The sequence below is a fragment of the Geotrypetes seraphini genome, chromosome 8, assembly GCF_902459505.1.
Source record: "Geotrypetes seraphini chromosome 8, aGeoSer1.1, whole genome shotgun sequence".
NCBI classification, from domain to species: Eukaryota; Metazoa; Chordata; class Amphibia; order Gymnophiona; family Dermophiidae; genus Geotrypetes; species Geotrypetes seraphini.
In genome coordinates this window covers 79590812-79597796 of record NC_047091.1, presented here as the reverse complement: position 1 = coordinate 79597796, position 6985 = coordinate 79590812, and the positions used below count along the sequence as shown (strand labels likewise).

Genomic DNA, 6985 nt, shown 5'->3' with positions numbered 1-6985 from the left:
ATTTGAGATCCTGACCTCTTTAATCTCCACAGGACAGTAAGACCAGATGGTCTCTGCAATAACCTTGCTTATTTAAGATCCTGACTTCCTTTATTTGAGTGACAACTGGATAGCATCAAAGAGACAATAAACTACAACACCACCTTGCGTCCTGACCTCTTTGATCTCCACAGGACAGTAAGACCAGATGGTCTCTGCAATAACCTTGCTTATTTAAGATCCTGACCTCTTTGATCTCCACAGGAGCTAACATCCTGACCTCATTGATCTTCAAAGGACAGTAAAACCAGATGATCATCAGTAAAGACAGATGGGAAACTACATCAAAAAGACAGTGACAAGTATCTGCTATCTTGACCTCTTTTGACCTGGGTGTTGTCAAAACAGATAACAAAAGAACAGAACCGGCTGTCTTACTAAGAGGGCAGCAGTTTTTCTCTATAAAAGAGAAAAACTCAGCCCATAGAATTTGAATCCAGTTTCGTTGCAACAAGGGACAGCCCGTTCGATTCTCCTCTCCTATCAATCGCTTTGGGTTCCAGATTGTGAGGGATAGTGATGTCCGGAAATACGGTGATGTTAATCTATTTTAATATTTATCTATGCATGTAATAAAGTGTTATTGTTTAAGCTTTATATTGTCTAGGTGCCTTTCTGAGGGTTACTGATCATCCCATTGGGCAGAAATAAGTGGTAAAACACAGCTGAATCCCTACTGACCCTCCCATCTTTCCATCTCTCCCATCTGAACCCCTCCGACCGTGAGACCTACAAAGAGCAGCATCGGTATTCCCTCTGCTGCCTCACTGATGATGTCATCAGTAACGCGGCACAAGGAAGGACCCGGCGGGAGAAGGTCATGAAGCAGCCTGTTTAGAGTACTGCCGACGCAGCTCTTTGGAGGGAGGTATGTAAGTCTTGCAGTCGACGGGGTTCGGATGGGAGGTAGAGATGGAAGGATAGGAGGGTCAGCGGGGATTTGGCTGTGCGGCAGGGGGCTGTTCAAGGGTTCTGCTGCACGGAAGTGATCAAACAGAAACTTGATACAATCCTGGATGAGGAAGATCTACGTGATCCCCATCAACACGGATTTACCAAGGGCAGGTCCTGCCAATCAAATCTGATTAGCTTCTTCGACTGGGTGACAAGACAACTAGATGCCGGTGAGTCCCTGGACGTAGTGTATTTGGACTTCAGCAAAGCTTTTGATAGCGTCCCACACCGCAGGTTATTGAACAAGCTGAAATCGCTGGGATTAGGGGAAACACTAGCTGCATGGGTTAAGGATTGGCTGAGCGGTAGACTTCAGAGGGTGATGGTAAATGGTACCCCATCCAAAACATCGGATGTGACCAGTGGAGTGCCGCAGGGCTCGGTCTTGGGTCCAATCCTATTCAACATATTCATAAGTGATATGACCCAAGGGCTCAGAAGAAAAATATCATTGTTCGCAGACGACGCCAAACTGTGCAACATAGTAGGTAAAAGCACTATGCCTGACAGTATGACGCAGGACCTACTACTATTGGAACAATGGTCATCGACTTGGCAGCTCAACTTCAATGCTAAAAAATGTAAAGTGATGCACCTGGGTAAAAGAAATCTGTGCAGGACTTACACGTTAAATGGTGAGGCCTTAGCTAGGACCACGGAAGAACGGGATTTAGGAGTAATCATTAGTGATGACATGAAAACTGCCAATCAAGTGGAAAAGGCTTCCTCCAAGGCAAGGCAAATGATGGGTTGTATCCGTAGAGGTTTTATCAGCATGATGCCGAGGTCATAATGCCACTGTACAGGTCCATGGTGAGACCTCATTTGGAATATTGTGTTCAATTCTGGAGACCATATTACCGGAAAGATGTGCTGAGAATTGAGTCAGTTCAGCGGATGGCCACCAGGATGGTCTCGGGGCTCAAGGTTCTTCCGTATGAAGTAAGGCTGAATAAATTGCAGCTGTACTCACTTGAAGAACGAAGAGAGAGAGGAGACATGATTGAGACATTTAAATATATCACGGGTCGTATCGAGGTGGAAGAGGATATTTTCCGTCTTATGGGACCTTCGTCCACCAGAGGGCATCTGCTGAAAATCAGGGGAGGGAAATTTCATGGTGACTCCAGAAAGTATTTCTTCACCGAGAGGGTGGTCGATCATTGGAATGAACTCCCACGGCAGGTGATTGAGGCCAACAGCGTGGCAGATTTCAAAAATAAATGGGATATTCATGTGGGATCTCTAATGATGTAAAGGCAGGGGGTGGTGAGCAAAATCAAGGAGAAGGGTCACTAGAGTGGGCAGACTTGATGGGCTTTGGCCCTTTTCTGCCGTCATTTTTCTATGTTTCTATGATAGAAGCTGTGCAAGAGTTCTGCTGCAGGAGGGTTGGGATGGGAGGGATAGAACGATGCTGTGCACAGTGCAAAGGTCCTGCTGCACAGGGGATGGGAGGGAGTTGATAGAAAGATGCTGCAGAGGGAAGGCCTTCCCTCTACAGCATCTTTCTATCCCTCCCTCCCATCCCCCTGTGAGAGGGGAGGAAAGATATGCTGGACATGTGGGAGAGAGAAAGAAAAGAGGAAGAATTGGGGTGAAGGAGAGGAAGGGAGAGAAAATCATGTACATGAAAAAATAAGACCTACCCCAAAAATAAGCCCTAGTGCATTTTTTGGGCCCAAAATTAATATGACACTATCATATTTTCGGGGGAAAACAGTATTACAATTAAATGTGAGATGTTATAATCACAGTCAGATGTTTCAATAGGTTAAACAGTCAGATGTTAAACATTTAAATATTTATATTTATTTGATGCAACTTAAACAAGTAACAATTGAGGGTGAAAGGAAACTAAATAGGGATGTCCAACAATTGTTATCAGATCTTGTTTAAACAAAGTAAATTAAATTTAAATATAAATTAATAGCAAAGCTAATTTTCCATTCTGGTGTAATCAAATTTACATCTGATTACACCATTTTATTCAAGCCTCAAACAAACTTGTCATTCCTTTCAGCTTAAAACCAATTTTGTTCCAGAATATCCAGAACAGGTAAGTAAGTATTTGATTGGTGACTCTTAAAAACAGATGCCTGGATTCTCTAACCAGCATTGAAGTTGGTGGCCGCCTTAAAAGTGGATGCTGATCATGTGTCAGTCATGCAACAGTGCCTGTTAGAGAATTATGCCTCAAAAAATCTAAACAGTCCAGGGCTTGCCATCAGCTGATTGTGGCAGGGGAATCCCCAATCAGCTGAGTTTCAAGTTTCAAGTTTTATTGATTTTGATATACCAACCATCAAATTAATATCTAGCTGGTTAACAATCAAATTAAAAAGATAGGGAAAACTGAGAAAAATAAAAATGTGTGAACATATAATAAAACAAACAAACAAACGAACAAACAATTACCAGACGTACTGGAATGTGAGGGTGGAATAATGGGATGGGTAAAGTTACATATTAAAGAAGAAGAAAGGAGATAGTAGGGGTTGGGTAGTACATAAAGGGAGGGGTTGCTTTGTCAAAGAGATTGTTGTGAAAAGGAAGAAGAAGAAGAAGAATAGTTCTAATGATTATTAAATGCATCACCGAACAGGAGAGTTTTAAGACCAGTCTTAAATTTGTCAAGTCGAAGTTCATCACGGAGATGCTGTGGTAGGGAGTTCCAGAGAGTAGGTGCAGTTACTGCGAAGTTTACTTTCCGTGTATAGTAGAAATCTTTTAAGGAGGGGATGAAAAGAAGTTTTTGGTCGGTTGATCTTAGTGTGCGTGGAGAACTTTGAGGAATAAGAAGTTTATCTAGGAACGAGGGCAGATGATAGAGTTTTATTTTAAAGGAAAGGACTCCCTGCAGCTTTGGGAAATCCTGCAGGCTTAGCTGATCGGGGCCATTCCCCTGCTACAATCAGCTGAACCAAAACTATTTGTTTTGCACTTACAGTGTCATGAACTCTAGAAACTATACAGTCAAATATGTCTAATCTATATATATAAAATCGGAGGTATGTATGTGTGTATGTATGTGTGTATGTGCCGCGATCACGCAAAAACGTCTTGACCGATTTGAACGAAACTTGGTATGCAGATCCCTCACTACCTGGGATGATATGTTCTGGGGGTCTCGCGGCCCACCTGCACACGTGGGCGGAGCTACAAACATAAAATCAGATTTCACCCATTCATGTCAATGGAAAAAATGTAAAAAGCTGCCATTCTCACAGTAATTCAAAAACGGCTTGACCGATTTGAACGAAACTTGGTATGCAGATCCCTCACTACCTGGGATGATATGTTCTGGGGGTCTCGCGGCCCACCTGCACATGTGGGCGGAGCTACAAACAGAAAATCAGATTTCACCCATTCATGTCAATGGAAAAAATGTAAAAAGCTGCCATTCTCACAGTAATTCAAAAACGGCTTGACCGATTTGAACGAAACTTGGTATGCAGATCCCTCACTACCTGGGATGATATGTTCTGGGGGTCTCGCGGCCCACCTGCACACGTGGGCGGAGCTACAAACAGAAAATCAGATTTCACCCATTCATGTCAATGGAAAAATGTAAAAAGCTGCCATTCTCACAGTAATTCAAAAACGACTTGACCGATTTGAACGAAACTTGGTATGCAGATCCCTCACTACCTGGGGTGATATGTTCTGGGGGTCTCGCGGCCCACCTGCACACGTGGGCGGAGCTACAAACAGATAATCAGATTTCACCCATTCATGTCAATGGAAAAAATGTAAAAAGCTGCCATTCTCACTGTAATTCAAAAACGGCTTGACCGATTTGAACGAAACTTTGTATGCAGGTCCCTCACTACCTGGGCTGATATGTTCTGGGGGTCTCGCGGCCCACCTGCACACATGGGCGGAGCTACAAACAGAAAATCAGATATCACCCATTCATGTCAATGGAAAAATGTAAAAAGCTGCCATTCTCACAGTAATTCAAAAACGGCTTGATCGATTTGAACGAAACTTGGTATGCAGATCCCTCACTACCTGGGGTGATATGTTCTGGGGGTCTCTCGGCCCACAACTCTATGTTGCTTGCTCAAGGGTGGGTTCACCCAACAATTTATATGTTCTTGCTCCTGGAGGTGAAACTAAAAATGTTGTTTATAATCACGTTTTGCGTTAGTTGTATTGTATTCATTTTGTCAAATATTTCACATTATAATTTGAATATTGTACTTTTTATTAAGCTGTAAAACAATAATTTCATTCACCACTATAAAGTTTGAATCCATTTACAGTGTTATTGCTATAATTAAATACCCGTGCAACGCCGGGGCATCAGCTAGTAAATGATATTAGCTGAGTTGATCACACAGCACTCAACCTTCCCATGCTAACTTTCCCAAGTAATAAATAATGTGAATATATTTAAAAGGCATGGCACCGATGCCAAGGCTTTTGTATCCATAGATTGATCACAGCAGTAGCGCGTTGTAATACGGAACATGTTATGTGTTATGAGTAAAGCATGGTCTGTTTAGTATTTAGTATTAGACTGTCGGTGTATTTTGTAGCCTGACACATGGTAGTATATCCATCAAGCTGTGTTCGCATTCTGTCTGAGAGCTAGTTGATGGCCTATGACTGTTTTGTAGTTACCCAGTTTGTTTTTTAATTAGAATGGGATACCTCCATGCCCTCTATATAGACCGCAATAAAGGTTTTGAGTATGGCGCAATCTATTAATGGCTTTTAACTAGGGTGGTTTTGGTTTGTGAGGCTGAGTATATGATAGTGTTGAGTGTATGGAATTGTTATTTTTGCTCTTGCTTCTTTGTTATATTTTTGCAGTTCAGCAACATGGTATATATTAGAGAATGACACGGGGAAAAAAATCTGTCCCTGGCCCACCATCCCCTTCACTGCCCCGTCACCGCCATTCCCTTCACTGCCCCGTCACCGTCACTGCCGGTGACAGGTCAAAAGCGCACGCTAACAAAGGCGCACCAAGACAACTGAGCGCAAGGCGGAAGCCCGCACCAAAGAAAAACAGTGTTTTAAGGGGCTCCAACGGGGGGTGTTGGTGGGGAACCCCCACCACTTTACTGAATACAGATCGCGTCGGCGTTATGGGGGGTTTGGGGGGTTGTAACCCCCCACATTATACTGAAAACTTCACTTTTTCCCTTTTTCTTCGGCGCGGGCTTCTGCCTTGCGCTCAGTTGTCTCGGCGCCCCCTTGTCGCCACGCGCTTTTGACTATGAACCGTCACTGCCATTCCATTCACCGCCCCGTCACCATTCCCGCAGCATCCATACAATCCTCAGTACTGCAATATTTAGCTTATTCCTTCCTTATAAATCAAAGTTCTGGCTGCTGAACTGGAGAAAGAGATGTTCAGCTGGCAGGGCTTTGTTTATAAATTTTTATCAACACAGCTAATATACTACTTTATCCTGAAGCAAAAAAAAAATATATAATTTTTTTTCTACCTTTGTTGCCTGGTTTCTGCTTTCCTCAGCTTCTCATTCAATTCCTTCCATCCACTGTCTGTCTTCTCTCTGTGTCTTCCATTTGCTCTGTTACTGTGCCTCTCCCTTTCTACCCCCCTCCAAATTGGTCTGGCACCCATCTTCTTCCCTACGCTCCCCCCATAGTCTGGCATCTCTGTCTTCTTCCCTGCCAGCATCTTCTCCCCACTCTCTCTTCCCCATTTCCCTTCAGCGTCTTCTCCCAATCTCTCTTCCCCATTTCCCTTCAGCGTCTTCTCCCAATCTCTCTTCCCCATTTCCCTTCAGCGTCTTCTCCCAATCTCTCTTCCCCATGTCCTTTCAGCGTCCTTCTCCCCATTCTGTCTTCCCCATGTCCTTTCAGCATCTTCTCCCCACTCTGTTTTACCCATTTTCCTTCTGCGTCTGTTCCTCTTCCCACCTTTCCTCCCTTTCTCCCTCCCTGCCCGTTACTTTCGTGGCGTTTTCACACACCCCCACCCTGCAGCGAGAACACCTCCACCATGCACCCA

General features: G+C 43.8%; 1 long non-coding RNA gene across 5 annotated transcripts in view; it reads left to right on the top strand.

Annotated features, from left to right (window-relative positions):
- Positions 1-6985, top strand: part of LOC117365695 — a 60937-nt gene that overhangs the window by 38750 nt on the left and 15202 nt on the right. Inside the window, exon 1 of one of the 5 annotated variants that reach the window (XR_004540443.1) lies at positions 348-573. The exons of the other annotated variants lie outside the window; for them this stretch is intronic. This is a non-coding gene — a long non-coding RNA (uncharacterized LOC117365695). Of the gene's footprint in view, positions 1-347; positions 574-6985 lie in introns of those variants that run through there. 5 annotated transcript variants of the gene reach the window in all.